This window comes from Vipera berus (assembly GCF_964194415.1).
Source record: "Vipera berus genome assembly, chromosome: 6".
Taxonomy (NCBI): Eukaryota; Metazoa; Chordata; class Lepidosauria; order Squamata; family Viperidae; genus Vipera; species Vipera berus.
In genome coordinates this window covers 25136973-25159168 of record NC_138208.1, presented here as the reverse complement: position 1 = coordinate 25159168, position 22196 = coordinate 25136973, and positions in this window count along the sequence as shown.

Here is a 22196-nt window from a genome sequence, read left to right as displayed (position 1 = left end):
AGAAAAGTGGGTTTTAGCTTAAAACCTTTTTTCCCCCACTTTTTGGAAACTCAGGAAAAATAAAACTTTAGTAGGTTTTTATACATTTTGAAAGTGGACAAAATACACTTACTCCAAATAGAGCTTTTCAGTACAAAAACTCTGGCCCTAAATATCGAGAGGTCATAATCATTAACTTTAGGTCTGGCAAGTGTATTTCCTGATGTGACTAAGTAACATATCATACTGGTAGGGTTTGTGACTCGCATCGTCTCTGTATTTAGATTGCTCACTTTGATTACATCACTGATTAAAACTTTTGATTGGGAGCAGTCCAGATTTGGTTATAAAATGGGTAGTTATATAAATGTTTTAAATAAATAATTAAAACTACTAATAAGGTCCTATTATAAGTTAATGCACACTACTTTTTTTTTCTTTTGGTGCCTTCAAGTCAGTGTTGATCCTTTTTTTCCCCTTCCCAACCCCCCTAACCCCCCCTCCCCCAAGTCAGTGTTGATTCTTGATAACTGCTTGGACTAGTCTCTGAAGATTTCTTGGCAAGATTATGGAGGTGGTTTGCCATTGTGTCTTCCCTAGGGCTAAGAGTGAGTGACTGGTGCAAAGTCACCCAGCTGGCTTTATGCCTAACTGAGCTAGCACTCACAGTCTCCTGGTTTCCAATCTAATGCATTAACACTAGCCCAAACAGCCTTTCCATACACTATAACCGTATGGTTCCATCTTGGACAGCATAGATAATGTCATCCTGCTTTCTTCTTTCTCAGCTCCTTCAGATCAACCTGCCTAGCAGGCAAGTGATACCAATCCAGATCTTTCAGTATATGCTTCAGATGAGCTTTGCAACTTTGAATAAGTCAACTGTCTACTGCAATACTTTTTAAGGATAACCTCTCGTTAAGGATGTTATAGTAGTCAAAGGGAGGCTCAGCTAATCTCAATGTACACATAGTTGTACTTTGACAATAAAGGTTCATTTCATTTCATTTCATGATGAATTGTCACCATAGTATGGAAAACTATCAATAAAATTAACTGGCTTGGAAAGAGTCACAGTTAATACTCTAACCATAACTACCGTATATACTTGAGTATAAGCCGAATTTTTCAGCCCACTTTTTGGGCTGAAAAAATCCACTTCGGCTTATACTCCAGTCAACAAAAAAAAAAGAACTTACCGAGGACTTGCGCGCGGCCGAGCTACTTTGCCTGACGCTGCTGGGGTCGCCCGGGCGCCTCTGCTCGCCCTCAGCAGCACCTGGCCTGGAATCACATGGGAAACAAGCCCGGCAGAGGAGCCGGAGCGGCGAGCAGAGGCGCCCGGCCCAGATCCTGCAAGGCCCGGCCGAGACACGCCCCCAGCAGCGGAGCTGCTCCGGCTCCTCTGCTGGGCTTGTTTTGCATGTGAGCTACTTTGCCTGACGCTGAGAAGACCCGCTTGGGCACTCGGGTTGGTGTCAGTCTCCGCAGGCCCTTCTCGTTTCCAGGAACGTCAAGCGTGCTTGGCTCCCCACCCCCACGGCAGGGCAGGGCAGGGCAGAGACTTGCTCGCCCTTCTGACGGCCCTGAAGAGAAACGAAGGGCTTGCAAACTCCCCGCGAGAAGCTGGGCGAAGCGCGCGGCTGGGCGAGTGTGTGCCTGCGCACGTATTTACGAAAGAAACACTCCGAGAGTTCTTCTTTCTCCGCCCCCTTGGGGGGAACTCTAGCGACTGCTGTAGCCGCGCTTCTCTTCTCGGCTCCAAAAATAGGGATTTCTACTCTCTCTCTCTCTCTCTCTCCCCTCCCCACCCCGCATTCTCCTGCCTCTTCGATTGCGACAATAAAAGGGCGAAGGGTGCGCTGGTTTCTTCCTCCTTCCTCCCCCCCTCCCCTCCCCTCCCCTCCCCGATTGTCAGGTGAGGCAGCTGGAGGTCTGGCCGGGAGATTGTAGCCGTTTTGAAACGCCGCGGCTTGAAACGCCCGATCAGCTGATTTTCGGGTGGAAGAGCCGTGGCTTGAATCTGTTTGCATCTGCCTGAATTAGACCAAAACGGCCTGAATTTGACCAGAGTTGCTTTGTAATGGCTGGAGGAACTGCAGAGGAGGTCTTGCTGGGAGATTGTGGCCGTTTTGAAATGCCGCGGCTTGAAACGCCCGATCAGCTGATTTTCGGGGCAGAAAGAGCCACGGCTTGAATCTGCTTGTATTTGTTTGAACTTAACCAGAAACGGCTCGTAATGGCTGGAGGAACTGCGGAGGGAGTGAATGCTCTTCTTTCTCCGCCCCCTTGGGGGGAACTCTAGCGACTGCTGTAGCCGCGCTTCTCTTCTCGGCTCCGAAAATAAGGATTTCTACTCTCTCTCTCTCTCTCTCTCTCTCCCCTCCCCACCCCGCATTCTCCTGCCTCTTCGATTGCGACAATAAAAGGGCGAAGGGTGCGCTGGTTTCTTCCTCCCCCCCTCCCCTCCCCTCCCCGATTGTCAGGTGAGGCAGCTGGAGGTCTGGCCGGGAGATTGTAGCCGTTTTGAAACGCCGCGGCTTGAAACGCCCAATCAGCTGATTTTCGGGGCGGAAAGAGCCACGGCTTGAATCTGCTTGTATTTGTTTGAACTTAACCAGAAACGGCTTGTAATGGCTGGAGGAACTGCGGAGGGAGTGAATGCTCCAGCCTGGAATATTTGGAAAGGCTGGGGGAACCGGATGAACTGCAGCTTAAGCGACTGTTGCCGGAGGAGCCATGGCTTGAAACGCCCCAGTTTTGGGGCAGCGTTTGCTTGTTCCGGGTAGAAAAAAAGCTGTCGACCCCGGCATCTTTTGCGGGGATTTCCCATTTCCCGTTGCGAAACCAGCCGAGCCCAAGTCCACCCTTTCTTTTTTTTCCACGGCACGCTCGGTGCCTTTCCCACGATCGTGTCTCCTTCAGATCTTACGCAAGCTCCCTCGATTTCCTGGTGTGTGTGTGTGTGTGTGTGTTTCTTTCTTATTCCTCCCTTCTCTGGTGGTTGGAAAGGCGTGTGACGTGCTTCGACAACAACTCTGCTGGCTCTCTCGGTGGGAACCTCCCATCCTCTATATACCCCCATTTCGGCTGCTTCGCAAACTGCTTCCTCCACCCCACCCCACCCCACCTCACCCCTCCCCGCAAAAGATGCCGGGGTCGACAGCGTTTTTTCTACCCGGAACAAGCAAACACGCAGACAACCCTGCACTATTCAGCTCAGTGAAGTCACGCTTGGTTAAAAAACAGATTTAATAATAATAATAATAAGAAGAAGAAGTTGGGCTGATCAAATGTTTCAATAATGACTGAAGGAGAGCTGCTTGTACCTTGGTCTTTGTGCTGGTGTCTTGACATGCCAGTGTTTTTATTTATTCCATTTATTCCATTTGATCAGCCCAAAGTAAAAAAAAACAAAACCCAAAGACAAGGTCTAGTTTCACGGCGATGAGCGACCGGAGTGCCAATCAATTAGTTAACAGACTTCATCAGTTCCAAAATCAAGATCACACCGGCAAGCTTTGTCAGTTGTCACTCGCGGCAGTACAAATACACTAGTACGGAAAGCTGCCGTTCACTTTCGGGTGGAGGAAAAAAAACCACAACACCGCATGCTTTCCGCCCCGAAAATCAGCTGATCGGGCATTTCAAGCCGTTTCAAGCGTGACTTCACTGAGCTGAATAGTGCAGGGTTGCCTGCGTGTTTGCTTGTTCTGGGTAGAAAAAACGCTGTCGACCCCGGCATCTTTTGCGGGGAGGGGTGAGGTGGGGTGGGGTGGGGTGGAGGAAGCAGTTTGCGAAGCAGCCGAAATGGGGGTGTCAAGCCCTACGGGGACCAGGGGAGCACTTCCAACAATGCCCGCGCAGCACCGAAGGCCCATTGGCGCCCGCACCCCCCAACTGTTCGGCGGGCGAATGCCAGACCCGCTGCCGCACTTACAGCTGATCGGCGGCCGGAGGAGATTGCGAGCGGCTGCGGAGGTTCCGCGGCCGCATCAACAGCTGATCGGCGGCCGGAGGAGATTGTGGACGTGCGCAGAGGGTCCGCTTCAGCACAGACAGCTGATCGGCGGCTGAAGGAGACTGCGAGCAGCTGCGGAGGTTCCGCGCCGGCACAAACAGCTAAGGGGCAGCCGGGGACATCTACCGGTGGTCACGCAGCGCGATCAACTGAGCGGCAGCTAGAAACAGCCGCCGACGGTCGCACGGGCCTCACGGGACTTTTCGGGTCCGATGGCGGCTTGGAGAGTGTGGGTGGCTGCTTCGCAGACCTTGCATAACCGCCAGGTCTGCGAAGCAGCCACCCACACTCTCCAAGCCGCCATTGGACCCGAAAAGTCCCGTGAGGCCTGTGCGACCGTCGGCGGCTGTTTCTAGCTGCCGCTCAGTTGATCGCGCTGCGTGACCACCGGTAGACGTCCCAGGCTGCCCCTTAGCTGTTTGTGCCGGCGCAGAACCTCCGCAGCCGCTCGCAGTCTCCTTCAGCCGCCGATCAGCTGTCTGTGCTGACGCGGACCCTCTGCGCCCGTCCACAATCTCCTCCGGCCGCCGATCAGCTGTTGATGCGGCCGCGGAACCTCTGCAGCCGCTCGCAGTCTCCTTCAGCCGCCGATCAGCTGTCTGTGCTGACGCGGACCCTCTGCGCCCGTCCACAATCTCCTCCGGCCGCCGATCAGCTGTTGATGCGGCCGCGGAACCTCCGCAGCCGCTCGCAATCTCCTCCGGCCGCCGATCAGCTGTAAGTGCGGCAGCGGGTCTGGCGTTCACCCGCCGAACAGTTGGGGGGTGCGGGCGCCAATGGGCCTTCGGTGCTGCACGGGCATTGTTGGAAGTTCTCCCCTGGTCCCCGTAGGGCTTGACACCCCCATTTCGGCTGCTTCGCAAACTGCTTCCTCCACCCCACCCCACCCCACCTCACCCCTCCCCGCAAAAGATGCCGGGTCGACAGCGTTTTTTCTACCCGGAACAAGCAAACGCTGCCCCAAAACTGGGGCGTTTCAAGCCATGGCTCCTCCGGCAACAGTCGCTTAAGCTGCAGTTCATCCGGTTCCCCCAGCCTTTCCAAATATTCCAGGCTGGAGCATTCACTCCCTCCGCAGTTCCTCCAGCCATTACGAGCCGTTTCTGGTTAAGTTCAAACAAATACAAGCAGATTCAAGCCGTGGCTCTTTCCGCCCCGAAAATCAGCTGATCGGGCGTTTCAAGCCGCGGCGTTTCAAAACGGCCACAATCTCCTAGCAAGACCTCCTCTGCAGTTCCTCCAGCCATTACAAAGCAACTCTGGTCAAATTCAGGCCGTTTTGGTCTAATTCAGGCAGATGCAAACAGATTCAAGCCGCGGCTCTTCCACCCGAAAATCAGCTGATCGGGCGTTTCAAGACGCGGCGTTTCAAAACGGCTACAATCTCCCGGCCAGACCTCCAGCTGCCTCACCTGACAATCGGGGAGGGGAGGGGAGGGGAGGGGGGGAGGAAGGAGGAAGAAACCAGCGCACCCTTCGCCCTTTTATTGTCACAATCGAAGAGGCAGGAGAATGCGGGGTGGGGAGGGGAGAGAGAGAGAGAGAGAGAGTAGAAATCCCTATTTTTGGAGCCGAGAAGAGAAGCGCGGCTACAGCAGTCGCTAGAGTTCCCCCCAAGGGGGCGGAGAAAGAAGAACTCTCGGAGCGTTTCTTTCGTAAATACGTGCGCAGGCACACACTCACCCAGCCGCGCGCTTCGCCCAGCTTCTCGCGGGGAGTTTGCAAGCCCTTCGTTTCTCTTCAGGGCCGTCAGAAGGGCGAGCAAGTCTCTGCCCTGCCCTGCCGTGGGGGTGGGGAGCCAAGCGCGCTTGACGTTCCTGGAAACGAGAAGGGCCTGCGGAGACCGACACCAACCCGAGTGCCCAAGCGGGTCTTCTCAGCGTCAGGCAAAGTAGCTCACATGCAAAACAAGCCCGGCAGAGGAGCCGGAGCAGCTCCGCTGCTGGGGGCGTGTCTCGGCCGGGCCTTGCAGGATCTGGGCCGGGCGCCTCTGCTCGCCGCTCCGGCTCCTCTGCCGGGCTTGTTTCGCGTGCGAGCTACTTTGCCGGCCGCTGCTGAGGGAAGATCTCTGGAGAGGAGCATAAGGTGAGCTGCTGCATTTCCCAGCCTCGGCTTATACTCGAGTCACCAACTTTTCCCATTTTTGGGGGGTAAAATTAGGGGTCTCGGCTTATATTCGAGTCGGCTTATACTCAAGTATATACGGTATATACAAAGACAGCATGCTCCTCCTCACAGTCAAGGATCACTTTTAAACTATAATCTTGTTTTTTTTCTGGAAAACCGAATATAAACTCAATCCCAAAGTTCCAAAGAGTTGAACTCAAGTGGATTTTATCTACCTATTTAATCATACAGATAAATTAATGTGCATTATAGTAATGTTAATATAATGCACATTAATATATCTTTATGATTGAATAGGTAGATAAAGTCCATTTCAGTTCCAACTCCTCAGAATTTTGGGATTGAGTTTATTGTTGAAGGGTGTGGTGGCCTGGAAGTGAAGTTGCTCATCTCCCATTCTGTTGCTGTCAATTCTACACAGCAACAGATATTTCTCTATCAGGGTGCAAAGAGAAAATATTTGCTGTGAACTCAGCATAGACATCAGCAAGCGCATCCGGCCAGTAAACATTCCATTCAGTCACCCTGACTCCACCCTTAATAAAAGGATTACAGGGTTGTAAAAAGAAAAAAAAATAGTACTAGAATTGTTGATCCCTCAGTGTTAATAAAATCTATGAATGCAGTACATTGACCATTCCAATTACCAGGAAGAAAACTGTACAGCACTAGCTCAGATCATTATCTTAGCATTGAATGATTTTCTTGACTTATCATAATTAGTATTCCCTGGTGTGTTTCCATGCATGAATGGAAATGCACTTGATTACAATTAATATAAATTATATATTATGAAGCATAATTACCTGCATAATTTGTTTCTAACTACAGAAATTAAATCACATCACTGTACTTCTATCATAAAGGTTGTCTACAATATTCATATTCATTTGAAGTCAAGAAACACAATTATGTCACACACAAACACACAGACACACACACTCTAAAAAAGGTTTGTGTCCCTCTCTAGAAGTTGAAATCCTAAGATGGATTCTTATTAGTTCAGCTTCTTATTTAGTCATTGTGTAAATCACCTAAGTGGGGGCAGCACATCTACTGGAGATAACCATCATGACTTTTGTCCCACAGAATCTATTCCTCTAGGTAGTTTCCATATGGCTGATATAGAACATAGACAACTTTGAAAACTGATGAATCTTCTCATTGTAAAATAAATTTTCTTATTCAAAAGACAACTATAGTAGCACTTGGACACATTATATATTTTGATCTTTGTAAGTGAAGAGGATTTGGTTGGAATCAAGAATCTTTGAACACCTACAAATCATACTGAACTAATATCCCCTCCCTGGTTAATTCAAAATAATGATTCTATTTTCCTCCTAGTTACTATTGTTACTAAAATCCATACTGCTGAAAGTCTTTTTAAAAGGAGAATCATTTTTCATTTTACCACTTTATAAGTATTCAAACTATTAAGGGGAAAATGGCTGAACCTGTAGAGCATAACTCCATTTTAAGTGACCTCATTAAAAAAAAAGTCCTTATGGAACACTCTTTGTTCACTGTTCCTTGAAAACCGGACAGTCTTGGAGGCCATTTATTTTTGTATTGTATTGTAAAAGGTTCTGGAAAAAAGGAAGGAAAGAAGGAAACAGCAGCAAATGTCTCCTATGAACCCTTTCCCTGTATTTTTTTCCCTATTGCATAATGTATGAAATGTTGTGTTAAATTTTTCCAGAATCCTGAATGCTTGCATTTTCTCTCCTTTAAGCCTGAAGATATATTCTATTTACATGAAAACCAGCCAACTATAGGTATTACCCAACTTCTCTGAGTTGGCGGTCCAGAGCAGGGGAAGGGGAGAAAGTGGGGATGATTTTATGGGTGAGGCATGTGCATGTGCGTGTGAATGTGCATGCACGAGTGCCTGTGACTTTCGCAGGGCAACTCACATGAGTGAGGCTACATGCACCCGCAACAAGGCTCGTGTGAATGGGGCCGTGAGTGCCCACTATGACACTGGTGTGAGTGGGGCCATGAGCACCCACGAGGAGGCTTGTGCAAGGAAGGAAGACATAGAAGTGGCCCAGCATGACCTCCAAGCAATTTAAATAGAATGAAAATTCCAAAGTGAAATTCAATTTAGCGCAATGTATACATATTTACTTTAATGCAATATACATACATACATACATACATACATACATACATACATACATACATACATATATATATATATATATATATATATATATATATATATATATGAAAAGGGAAGTATCGTATATAACCTGGGAGGGTGTAAATAGAATTAATTATGTAACTGCTGCAAAGAAGATTGGAACTTCTTTAAAGATTTTCTTTTTTTTTGTTCACTTTCTCTTCTATTTTTCTTTCTTTTCTATTTTTCTCTTATATTCTCCTCTTTTTATTCTTTTCTTGTTTTATGTTTTGTAGCTTTTCACTTTGTAAAAATCTTTACATGCACACAGACAAGCATTTAGACACCCAGAGGAATATAGGAATACGTTGTTGGTATCACTTTTCTCTTTTTGCAGCATCATTTCTAGTGCTTCAGAACAATATCATCATATCTCAACCTTTGGTTTTCTCACACACATACACACACACACAAAAAAAACAGTTCTCCCATTGCCCATTTTCACATTTGAGTCAGTTTAAATACACCCTGGCTGCTTTCATTTATAAGCAGGATGGGAATATTTCACAATATGCATTAGAATAAAATATAAAAATCAATGAAGAATGTCCATGCCTTTGAGAACTACTTTACTACCTATGATTTTTACCTTCTTGACTTTCTGCTTTGCAAGTAAATTCCCAGTACTGCTGCACCTGGAAAGTGATGGCTTGATGAAACTTAGTTCAGAATAGTGCAAAGCAATGTATTAATATATTGTATAACAACAACCCCCTTCATGGATTACTGCCTTGTCGTGGCGAAGGGGCTTGCGTAATTCAATAAAGCTATGAGCTATGCCATGCAGGGCCACCCAAGATGGAAAGGTCATAGCAGAGAGTTCTGACAAAACGTGATCCACTGGAGAAGGAAATGGCAACCCACTCCAGTATCTTTGCCATGAAAACCCTATGGACAGTACCAAAAGGCAAAACAATATGACGCTGAAAGATGAGCCCCTCAGGTCGGAAGGCGTCCAATATGCTACTGGGGAAGAGCAGAGGGCTAGTACTAGCAGCACCAGAAAGAATGAAGCAACTGGGCCAAAGCTGAAAGGATGCTCAGCTGTGGATGTGTCTGGTGGTAAAAGTAAAGTCCGATGCTGTAAAGATTTTTTCTCCATAGGAACCTGGAATGTAAGATCCATGAATCAAGGAAAGCTGGACGTGGTCAAACAAGAGATGACAAGACTGAACATCGACATCTTAGGTATCATCGAACTAAAATGGACAGGAATGGGTGAATTTAATTCAGATGACCATCAGGAATACTACTGCGGGCAAGAATCCCTCAGAAGAAATGGAGTAGCCTTCATAGTCAATAAAAGAGTAGGAAAAGCAATACTGGGATACAATCCTCAAAATGACAGAATGATCTCAGTTCGAATCCAAGGCAAACCATTCAATATCACAGTAGTCCAAGTCTATGCCCCAACCACCAGTGCTGAAGAGGATGAAATTGACCGGTTCTATGAAGCCCTACAGCACCTTATAGAACTAACACCAAAAAATGATGTCCTTATCATCATGGGGGATTGGAATGCTAAAGTAGGAAGCCAAAAGATAACCAGAATAACAGGTAAGTTTGGCCTTGGAGTACAAAATGAAGCAGGGCACAGGCTGATAGAATTTTGTCAAGAGAATACGATGGTCATAGCAAACATTCTTTTCCAACCACCTAAGAGACCGCTCTACACATGGACATCACCAGACGGTCAACACAGAAATCAGATTGATTATATGCTCTGCAGAAGCTCTATACAGTCAGTAAAAACAAGACCAGGAGCTGACTGTGGCTCAGACCATGAGCTTCTCATTGCAAAGTTTAGGCTTAAACTGAAGAAAGTAGGGGAAAGCACTAGGTCACTCAGGTATGAATTAAATCATATCCCTGTTGAATATACAGTAGAGGTGACAAATAGATTTAAGGAATTAGATCTGATAGACAGAGTGCCTGAAGAACTATGGACAGAGATTCGCAACATTGTACAAGAGGTAGCAACTAAAACCATCCCAAAGAAAAAGAAATGCAAGAAAGCAAAATGGCTGTCTGAGGAAGCTTTGCAAATAGCTGAGGAAAGGAGGGAAGTGAAAGGCAAGGGAGACAAAGAAAGATAGGCCCAATTGAATGCAGAATTCCAGAGAATAGCTAGAAGAGTGCCTTCTTAAATGAACAGTGCAAAGAAATAGATGAAAACAATAGAATAGGGAGGACCAGCGATCTTTTCAAGAAAATTGGAGAGATGAAGGGAACGTTTAATGCAAAAATGGGCATGATAAAAGACCAAAATGGCAGGGACCTAACAGAGGCAGAAGAGATTAAGAAGAGATGGCAAAATTACACAGAAGAACGATACAAGAATGAGCTTAACATCCCTGATAATCACAATGAGGTGGTCACTGACCTCGAGCCAGACATCCTAGAATGTGAAGTGAAGTGGGCCTTAGAAAAGCTGAGCAACAACAAAGCTAGTGGAGGTGACAGTATTCCAGCTGAGCTATTCAAAATCTTAAAAGATGATGCAGTAAAAGTGCTACACACAATTTGCCAGCAAATTTGGAAAACTCAACAGTGGCCACAGGATTGGAAAAGATCAGTTTACATTCCAATTCCAAAGAAAGGCAGTGCCAAAGAATGTTCAAACTATCGCACCATTGCACTCATTTCACATGCTAGTAAAGTTATGCTTAAAATCCTACAAGCTAGACTCCAGCAGTATGTGGATCGAGAACTACCAGAAGTACAGGCAGGATTTTGAAGAGGCAGAGGAACTAGAGATCAAATTGCCAACATACGCTGGATCATGGAGAAAGGTAGGGAGTTCCAGAAAAACATCTACTTCTGCTTCATTGACTATGCTAAAGCCTTTGATTGTATGTACCAGACCATCTTATTTGTCTCTTGAGAAAGAAGCAACAGTGAGAACTGGACACGGAACCACTGATTGGTTCAAAATTGGGAAAGGAGTCCAGCAAGGCTGTACACTGTCGCCCTGCCTATTTAACTTATATGCAGAGCACATCATGAGAAAGGCAGTGCTAGATGAATCAAAAGTTGGAATTAAGATTGCCGGAAGAAATATCAACAACCTAAGATATGCAGATGATACCACTCTAATGGCAGAAAGTGAAGAAGAACTAAAGAGCCTCGTGTTGCAGGTGAAGAAGGAGAGTGCAAAAGTTGGGTTGAAACTTAACATTAAGAAAACCAAGATCATGGCATCCTGCCCGCTCAATTCCTAGCAAATAGATGGGGAAGAAATGGAGGTAGTGACAGATTTTATTTTCCTGGGCTCCAAGATCACTGTAGATGGGGACTGTAGCCAAGAAATTAAAAGTTGCTTGCTCCTCGGAAAGGAAAGCCATGGCAAATCTAGACAGCACACTAAAAAGCAGAGACATCACCCTGTCAACAAAAGTGTGTATAGTCAAGGCTATGGTCTTCCCAGTTGCAATGTATGGCCTTTGAACTATGGTGGTGGAGAAGACTCCTGCGAGTCCCTTGGACTGCAAGACGATCAAACTGGTCAGACCTAGAGGAGATCAACCCTGAATGCTCTTTAGAAGGCCAGATCCTGAAGCTAAAACTCAAATACTTTGTCCACCTAATGAGAAGGAAGGACTCACTGGAGAATAGCCTAATGCTGGGAAAGATTGAGGGCAATAGAAGAAGGGGACGGCAGAGAATGAGGTGGCTGGATGGAGTCACTGAAGCAGTAGGCATGAGCTTAAATGGACTCCAGATGATGGTAGAGGACAGTAAGTCCTGGAGGAATGTTGTCCATAGGGTTGCGATGGGTCAGACACGACTTCACAGCTAACAACAATATCTATAAGAACAACAAAAAATTGGTTTGGGATATACGATAATGTAACATCCATATAGACAACATACCTTTCAGAAAAGGAGGCGTAAAACCTGGACATTAGATTAATAATTCAGAATTCAGAGCTTACTCAATCCATATTTCATACTACATTGTATGAGTGTGATACTTATTTTTGTACACTGTTCAGAAAAAATATCATGGCTAATAGTCTAGGACAGTGATGGTGAAGCTTTTAGAGACGGAGTACCCAAACTGCATCCCAGAACTCACTTATTTATTGCAAAGTGCCAGGATCGCATCAATATTGTAGTGCCCTGGGGGGGGCATGGCCCACTGGGTGGGCAAGGCCAGTGTGATCGTAGCACCTCTGTGTTGCTCATGGGGGGATGCCTGTGGGGGCCGGACAGGGTTGGGGGAGATACAGAAGGTCTCTGGCGGTTGGGGTGGTGGGCAGGAGGCTCATCCTGTGGGGTGAGGCAGAAGGCAGGGCAAGGGTGTCATTGCCATGGGGCAAGGCAAAGCTGCTGCCTGACACCATTGGCCCCTGCACACAGAGGTCAGCAAGCGCATGGAGGCCAACGGTGTCCGTCAGCATCCACAGCCTGCCGCGCCCTTGACCGGCACACTCTGGGGCTCTGCAACCCGCTGCCAATACCGGGCCAGCCCTCCAGCAGCAGGTGGATAGGGGAAGGGGGAAAGACATGGGCTCTGAGTGCCGCCTCTGGCATGCGTGCCATAGTTTTGCCACCACTGGTCTAGGAAACTAATATATGATTGCTGTCATGACTTATTTACTGGAATACTGTACCTTGTGTTAATAATGGATGGAAAAATACACAAATTTCTACTGGATGAAAATGAAACAATAGTATTAATTTCAAGCGAAGGATTATCACTTAACTGTAGCTAAGATATTAATTAATATATTGGTTATATAAAGACACACAGAGGTCTTTCCCTCAATCCATATGAACCTACAGTCTTGGAGTGCAAATTGGAGATTTGCACTTGAAAAACAACACCATTACCATGGAGCAGTGACCCTTGCAGATTAAAGAAAAAACAGAACTTTGAAATGAATGTAAATTCTCAGTTGAGAACACTGTCTGTGGGTGGGTGGGTGTGCATGTGTGCATACATGTTTGTGTGCCTGTCCTTGTGTGTGGGCATATTTTTGTAGATTTAATAGTATTCTACATCATGTAGTCTAGATAATATTCCCATCTTTTACTAAGATAGCTCTGTGAATATTCAAAGCCAGCCTGCAGTCTGGTTGCATCATGCAGGGGCTGTGCTCACCCCAGCTCCATCAATTTGAAAAAAAATCATGATACGTCATGACACATTTATTTTATTTATTTATTTATTTTATTTTATTTTAATTCCATTTATATCCCGCCCTTCTCCGAAGACTCAGGGCGGCTTACAAGCTTAGCAGTAGCCTTCATTCTATGTATATGCCTGCTTATTAGGGCTTTCACACACACCCCAAGCGGCATTATTACAAAGTCGGCTTATTGCCCCCAACAATCTGGGTCCTCATTTTACCTACCTCGGAAGGATGGAAGGCTGAGTCAACCTTGAGCCTGGTGGGATGCGAACCTGCACTAATTGCAGGCAGCTGGTGTTACTTAAGGAGGCATTAGCCCACTGCTCCACCAAGGCATGGTGAGTTTGACACCTGTGTTCAAAGCAGTCTGGTGCAGAGAACAGCTAGTTTTTGATGATTGAAATCTGAACCAAAACAAACAGCTGGATGGAGAATTTGGGCAAGCTGAACTCCACACATCTTAAAGTTGCCAAGTTTAACAATCATTGTTCTTTATGGATCATTTATTATTACCTTTTTTCTACATTTTTCCTTTTGTTTCAATTCTCCTTTAGTTCTTTAGCCTTGATATACATAAATGAATCAAATTCTTACTAAATCAAGAATTCTCATCAGCTGTAACGTGACTCTTTCTACTTGATTTAGTCTACAAAAAGGAAGGAAAAGAAGTAACTATTTCACTTACACTTGAGTAATTCAATACCAGAGAGGATTTCCTAGGGGAAAAAATGGCTAATGGCAGGATCTGAATAAAATACTCCAAGCAGTGTGGAATGGATACTTTGTGGGAGTCTAAGAAGTTAATCCATCATATCCCATGATATATGTAGTTGTCCCATTAGACAAGCATCTAATGAACCCTCTGTTTAGAGTTGTCCTTTCAAAATGAGAAAGTCAGAGAAAAAGCCAACAGTCAAAAGATATTAAGACTGGAGTGATATTGTTGTCTTTCATATATTCTTATGTGTGAGAATGATATCTTTAGTCCTGTCAAAATTAATATAATGGGTTCATTCAAATATCTTGTAGTGCAGGACCTTTGAATTTGCCCATTTTATCCATTTTTAAAGGAAGTTAGCAAACATTTTCTTTCTTTTCCTTTATTTTTTTCTTTCTCAGAAAGAATTTGATAACCTGAAGTTATTAGTTGTCTCAAAGCTAGAAAATAAAGTGGTTCAATAAATTTATAAGCATGGCTTATACAAAATGTTTAGAGGCTAAGAATAATATAAAATGTAATTTCAGCCCTTTCTTCAAGATGAATAAGTAGGTTTGCAAATGTAAGTTTTATTAGCTTTTCATAAGTATCTAATCTGTCATTGCAAATCTAATTTTCATACATCACTTTTGAAAAATTGCTCTGTTAAAAGTTTGCACTGAGGATCCACTATGACATTATAAATCTAAGTTAGAAATTCCGTTCAACTTATAACCTCTGTTTTAAAAAGGCATTTTAACTGTTTGTAAGAGATTTGAGCCAGAGGGTACATAGTAAAAGGCTCATTCTCCTGTTTTGATAGAATTTGTAGTGGGTTTTCAGTAGACTGTATGAATAAAAGTATTTGTTTCATTAGGAAGCATGGTTCTGAGCAAGTTTTATTGCCATTTAATAATATTCTCTGACCAGTTCTTCCCCTCAAGTTTATTTTTATTGAATATTCTTTCTTTATTAATAACAGTATTTAATTAAATTGATTGACTGTTAATATCTTAATGCTATTATGTTCATCAGCTGATCATTAACTGGTTGAAATGAATATAGTATAGACAAAAATAATGTTGAATCAAAAGTTCTATTTCTCTCTGAATTTTCTTAAGACTATTTCTTAAGACTATTTCTCTTTCTTTCTCCTATTTTTAAAACTGGTTTATAGAACTTTGTGCCATCCCTGGATTTCCAGACAATGCTTCTTCTTTCTATGCCAAGTCTCTATCAAAGATATTGTATGATATGATACAGAATTGCTTCTATGCTGGAAAATGAAAACACGGCATAAGATTTGGAAGGGTATAGAAACTCAACTGAATATAGTAGAGGGTAACATCATTTTAAAAACACATATAGAAATTGTGGTTATGTACCATTTTGGATTTGGTGACCTAGAAATTTAATAAACAAACAAATCAAAAATTGCTACATTTCTAAATTAAGGTAAGCATATACCTGTATATTGAAATATCCACTTTTGTCCATCTCTCCCAAATCATTAGAGATGCTTCCTTCTCAATCTTTATATCATTATGTCTGGCAGCAACTCAGATGAAAATATTAGCAAAGTCCCGAATATAGTTGAGATTCCAACTACAAGAGCTCAGTGTGAAGCCAAGATTGACTTTGTAACCCTTTTCTGTCTATCATTCTTTTTTTGTAAGATTGCTATCTGAAGTCACATCCTTTTGCCTTTATTCCCTACTTGTTTATACTTCTTCTGGTAAGAAGTTGTTAACTAGTCTATGCCTGTAAAGTATATCAATAAATAAATCTCTTTCCATTATAATGATAAAACCTCCTTCTCTAATTGCTTGGGTTGCATTCACTTTCTCAGATACAGTCTCTCTCTCCATCCCTTCCCCTCCCTCTTTCTCACTCTCTTACACACAGAGAAAGAATGGTTCCATCCCAAACAGTGTTAAAGCTGATTAAATGCTATGTTTTTACTTCTGAGTAAAATTGCTTACAACTGGAGCATCAGATCTATTTTGCATTCTAGCCTTTGCTAAACTAAGAATTCATAGCAAACATTATTGCTTACATAAACCATCTGCAAATTCTTGATCTGAAATCAGTGACTTGTACTTTATTTTCTTTCTGCCTAAGAAGAAGTCACCATTTACCCATGGAATCTAGGCAGAATGTTCCAATTAAAACTAGCAGAGCTAAGAAAATAGATGTACAAAGACTTCCAGAAAGTACTTAAGACTTGGCTAAAAGTAGGGAAGTTAGTGGAACCCATTTATTATCCTGATTGCAAAATTACTCTCAGCTGCCATTATAGCAGATGTAGTATGTTATGTACGTGTATGGGTAGATACAGACAACAGAATTTCATTTTTAATGTGGGCCAGTGTGCTCATAGTAAAAAACAACAATAAAGGTTATCTTATCTTACTTATTCTTGCTTTTTTTAATAAAGGTCTGTAACACAGGAGCAGAATGTGTGTGTATATGAGACCCTAATTCAATCTATGGCAGCATAACAATGTTTAATATTCCATAGCTAATGAGAGAGATCTAACATTTGAGATCCCAGTGAGATGCTGTCAGTCAAAATAGACAGGACTGAGCTAAACAGGCAAATGGACTGACCTGGAACAAGGCAGGCTTCTCTACTTTTAAATGGGTGATGATCCCTGAATGAATAATGTTGCTTGCTTAAACTATTCCAGCTATCAGTGTTATTGTTTCACTGTTCTCATCTATGGATGTTGTCGCAGAACAATTAACAGTCCGACCAGAGGTGGATGGACTATGGTTCATTTGCATGGTCAATATCAAAGAAAAGAAATCCAAAACATGTTCTGTTATGTACTCAGCATACACATATATTTATTCCCTTCACATCATAAGGGAATCCCGGCAGCCGTTGACAGCCGTCAAAAGGCTGCCGCGGCTTTCCCCCCCCCACTGACGCGGCAAGCGGCCGATTCTGACAGCTGTCAAACTGCCGCGCATGCGCAGTACACTGACAGCTGTCAAACCGGCCGATTCTGACAGCTGTCAAACTGCCGCGCATGCGCAGTACACTGACAGCTGTCAAACCAGCCGGGCCGTGCACGCGCAGTCCAGCCGGAGCTGTCAAAGCTGCCAGCTGGCCCCGGCAACAACCCCGGCTGTCAGCCACGCCTACCTCAGCCGGTCTCCTCCGATTGGGCGCTGTCACTTGGCGGGAGAACCCCACCAGTTTATTGGTTCTGTGTTAGTTGTCAAGTGTTGTTGTTGACTATAAATAGGGGAGATTCCCGGTGGTGTTTCGCCCGGGACCTCTGCCCAATAAACGAGTTCTTTTTGACCGAGCCTACTGTCTCCTGTCGTCCCTCAAGATAACGCACCTGGCGACGAGGATGGGATGCGGGTCTGCTTGTTAGCTGAAGTCACTAGCTGAAGCCACAAGTGAAGGAGGGAAGCCGTCCCACCAGCTGACACCGCTGAAGTCACTTGCTGGTCAGGGAGAGCCCTCCACCTACACTACCCCAAGCAGACCCGCGGACCAGACAGTATGGCCAACCTTGGGCATGTCAGAGAATTTGACGTTTCCCAGCCAGAGGGCTGGGAATCACATCTCGGGCAAGTGGAGGGGTACCTCCTCGTCAATAACATCGTCGAGGATCGCCCCAAAGCCACGGCGCTCCTCTGCCTCAGTGGCCCGGCGGTGTATGATGTCGCCGTAGGACTCTGCAGCCCGGATCCAGTGGCCACTATGCCCTACGCCGAGCTAGTCGACCGCCTCAATCGACACTTCTCACCAAGGCAGTCCGAATTGTACTGGCGCCTGAATTTTGCCCGCCAGTACCAACGACCAGGCGAGCCGGCCAAATCGTTCATCGCAACGGTCCGCCAGGCGGCCCGACGCTGCCGTTTTCTGGACCTCGAAGACCGCATAAGGGACCAGGTCATCGTCGGTCTGAGGAATCTGAAACTTCAGAAGAAACTCGTCACCAAGCCGATGATGGACCTGGCCGAGTTGACGATTGAAATCATGGCATACGAAGATAGCCATAGGGAAGACGCGCTGCCGCCGGGAAATCCCTTCACTGGGTCAGTCCACCATGACTGCTCTAGAAATTCTGACCCGGGAGCAACCGAACAAAAGAACGAAGTGGATGCCATCCGTCCGAGGCCTGCCAACCCCCAAGCTCGCCGCGAGGGCGACAAAAGACCAGATCGGCCGGCTGGAGGCTCAAAGGAGACCACCACCCGCCCCAAGTGCGCCAGCTGCGGTGGCAACCATGCCAGGGCATCCTGCAAATTCCGCAATGCCAAGTGCCACGGCTGCGGCAAAACCGGCCACATCCGCTCCGCCTGCCGCAGCACCGGCCGCGAGACCCTTCATGATCTGGAGGCTGCCCCAGAAGGTAATATTTCCCCCCCCAAATTGCCATGGGAGACCCTCTGGTCATCTGTCATGACCACTAGCACGGACCAGGGGCCCTTAACCACCAGCTACATCCACCCCAAAGTTAAGATTCAGGTCCGGATACAGGGAATCCCTTGTGAAATGGAGGTGGACTCAGGGTCCTCAGTCTCCATTCTATCCTGGGACACTCTACAGGGAATCACGCGCCAGTGCAGACGCCGGTTCCCAATTACTCCCTCAAAAATTCTTTTAGCCGATTTCCAGGGTGCCCCAATCAAATTAAAAGGAGAGACTAAACTCTCCATTAACTATCAGCAATTCCAGGGAGAACTCACAGCCCAAATCGCAGCAGGGAAACGAGCCAGCCTCATTGGCCTCGACTGGTTCGAACCCCTGGGGATAAAAATCATTGGCGTCAACCACTCTCAGCCCCACCAACTACAAGCTGTCTGCCAACAATACGCAGACGTCTTTGACGGGACACTGGGAAAATTCAATGGCCCCCCCATAGATCTAAAACTAAACCCAGAGGTCCTGCCTATCAGAATTAAGGCAAGGAGAGTCCCTTTCGCTCTCAAATCAAAAATAGAAGCAGAGCTCGACAGGCTAATTGGACTGGGAGTCATAGAACCCACGGATGGGGGCACTTGGGAAACCCCCATAGTCACCCCTGTCAAGCCTAATGGGGAGGTCCGCCTCTGCGCGGACTATAAAGCCACCCTTAACCGCGCTTTAAACCCCCACGCCTACCCAGTCCCAGCCGTCAGGGATGTACTCTCCTCCATTCAGGCAGGAACTATTTTCGCCAAACTCGACTTGGCCCATGCATTTTTGCAGCTGCCAGTCTCGGAGCAAACAGCCAATGCACAGACCATAGTCACCCACCGCGGAGCGTTCAGGGTGAACCGCCTGCAGTTTGGGATCGCTGTGGCACCTGGAATATTCCAGGAAACCATGGAGCGAACCCTCAAAGGCATCCCTGGGGTCTGCCCCTACTTCGATGACGTGCTCATCGCGGGGGAATCCGAGGAAATATTAGCTGACAGGCTGCGAGAGGTGCTTCAAAGATTCCGCACCGCCGGCCTCAAACTAAAAAAAGAGAAGTGCTCCATAGGAGTCCCCTCTACCGAATTCTTGGGTTACAAAATCGACGCTAACGGAATCCACCCCACGGATTCTAAAGTCAAAGCCATCAAGGCAGCCCCACCCCCCAAAAATAAGGCGGAACTACAAGCCTTTCTGGGTCTTATAAATTTTTATCACGCCTTCCTCCCCCACAAGGCAACAATAGCAGAACCCCTCCACAGGCTATTAGATAAAGGAGCTCAGTGGCTCTGGACCCAAACCCATGACGACAGTTTTAATAAATTGAAACAGATCCTTTCTAGCAAATCTACCGTCACCCATTACAAAGAAAGAATGCCCCTCTGCGTCGCTTGCGACGCCTCACCCTATGGCATAGGTGCTGTCCTCAGCCACCTCCACAGCGATGGAACACAATCCCCCATCGCATACTACTCCAGGACCTTATCCAAAGCCGAGCGCAATTACGTGCAAATTGACAAGGAGGCCCTAGCACTAGTGGCAGGCGTGAAGAAATTTCACGATTACTTATACGGTCGACATTTCACAATTTTTACCGACCACAAACCCCTGCTAGGGCTCTTTTTTTTATTTAAAAAGTTTTACAATACATTTTAACTTTAATCCCCCCTCCCCCACCCCCACCCAACCCTCCCTATCCCTTCCCCCCATTCCCTCCTCCCCCCCACCCCCCACCCCAACTTCCCAGAGCTAAATACAGGGTATAAAATCAAAAAACAAACATAAGCACCCCTATGTTATCAGCAATAAACTATTAGTTCTATCTCCCTCTAGCTCATGTAAAATGAATACAAACAATATTAATATTACAAATAAAGTAAAAAAGAAAAAGAGAAAAACAGAAAGGAGCTTTACTCAGAATAGATTTTCTTAATCCCAGTCCTTATTCATATTAATTTCAAAGAAAAAAAATAAACAAATTCTCAGTTACGCGCCAAAAGCGCCTATCTATTAGCCTTAATAATCTCCAACCAAACTAAACCATAATCAAAAATAATTCTTGCATGTATCGCACCAAATGTCTCGCAGTTCCAAGTCATCCTTGAGTTCAAATAAAAAGAGTAAAAAAAAAAAGGTTTAAGCAGTCTGTAAGACAACTTGTTGTTAATTAGGAGCTTGCATACCCATTCTTAGTTCAACACATACTTTTAGTCCATAACCCTAATATACTTTTCTAACAAGCAAATAACATCCATCTTAAATTGTGTTAAATATTAAAAAAAAAACTTTCTTTCTCCTCTATGATAAATTTAATCCATTAAGATACTAATTTAAAAATTTAATCAGCAATCTTAACGCCCCAAAACTTTTGGAGCACGTCTGTCATGACCCCCAAAACTTCTTTGGACCGCGCCCCTCCCACATCTTCACTGTAAGTACACTTTGGAGATTCCATAACTATCTGCTGGTCTTGCTCTTGCTCTCGTCTCGCTCTTCTTAGGGCGGCACGCGTCTTCCTCTGGCCTCCTGCAACATCCAATGAAACTGTATCTTGATCCCCTCCAACACCATTGTCCTCTATCTGTCTGTCTGCAACATATTGAAGCTTTCCCTCGCCGTATCCCTTAACAGCTTCCAAAAATGATAGGGGGGTTGCTTTTAACACATTGCTATAAAAATTACGTGCCTGGGCCACAGTAACCAGACGATGTCTTTTACCTTCATGCGTCACCACCAGTCCAACTGGAATCTCCCATCTAAACTTAATATCACATTTCTTAAGTTCCTGTACTAAAAATGCAAAACTTTCCTTCTCCTTAAAATCTTCGGAGGAATCTCTTTTAAAACCAAGACTTCTTGCTCAGCCACTACCAGTTTAGTATCATAAGCAGCTTGAATAACTTCATCTCTAATTACTCTCTTTGTAAAATAGACCACCACATCTCTGGGTAACTTCCTTTGTCTTGCAATCCATGAATTTACACGAAAAATTTTGTCCATATTCCCCTCAATTTCAGATGCTGGCTGGCCCAATACCCCTTCCAGAGCCTCAGAAATCAGCTGCTTTAAATCTTCTTTACAGTTCTCCTTTAAACCCCTGATTCTAATAGCATACTGCATCTGATGATACTGAGCAAGGCTCAATTCTCCGTCCATTTTATCCCTTATATTTTCATTTTCTAATACCTTTGCTTCTAATATAGAGTTCTTTTGGCTGAGATCCTTCACTTTTTCATCCAGCTGTTGCACACATTCAGCTACAGATTCAATCATAGACAACATGTCCACCCTCATTGCTCTAAACTTCTCTTCCATCTTCTTCTCCAGTTTCTCCTCCAACTTTTTCAGCTTTTCATCCATCATGTCAGACATCAATTGTGAATGCTTTCCAAGAGCGTCTTGTAAATCCTTAAGCGTCAATGCCAGAGGAGGTGCAGGAGGAAGCAAAGCTTGCAATGAGGTCTGTTGCACCAGGGAAGACCCCGCACTCCGAAGAGCTTTAGAAGTTTTAGCCGCCATCTTCCCCCACTTTCACTTATTGCGCACTTTCACTTTAAAGCTATAAAATCCATTGAGCTAGAGAGTAAAGATAAGAGTCCACATCACCTTGACCTCCTGTACCGCTC